This window comes from Cynara cardunculus (genome assembly GCF_001531365.2).
Source record: "Cynara cardunculus var. scolymus isolate 2C chromosome LG 7, CcrdV1, whole genome shotgun sequence".
NCBI classification, from domain to species: Eukaryota; Viridiplantae; Streptophyta; class Magnoliopsida; order Asterales; family Asteraceae; genus Cynara; species Cynara cardunculus.
In genome coordinates, this window is record NC_037534.1 from 11,882,013 (window position 1) to 11,882,416 (window position 404).

Sequence of the window (404 nt, forward strand, 5' to 3'; positions counted from 1 at the left end):
CCTTTGTGTGTAACTTAAGATTGTTTAGATAGGTTTCTTTTACCTTATCTTTCCGTAAACAATCTTGTAAAATCTGTATTGATCTTCTTTATCAATATATATTTTAAATTTGAAAACTCGGTGTTTGTATTCATCCCCCCCTTCTACAAACTGTTTAGTATTCTTGTAGACCCTTTTGGGACCAACAATTTTAGCCTTTGAAGTTGATATAGACACTTGTTAACCCAACCCATTCTTTTATATGCAGAGGGAACAATAAAGGAAATATGATACTATTAAAATAGTATTTTAGAACACACTTTGGCTGACATGCTAAGTATGCTCCCATATAGGACGAGTTTTGGTAGAGTTAGTGAGCCAAACTTGATGGACAAGTTTGCACTTCAAAATCTGTCTTGCCAGTA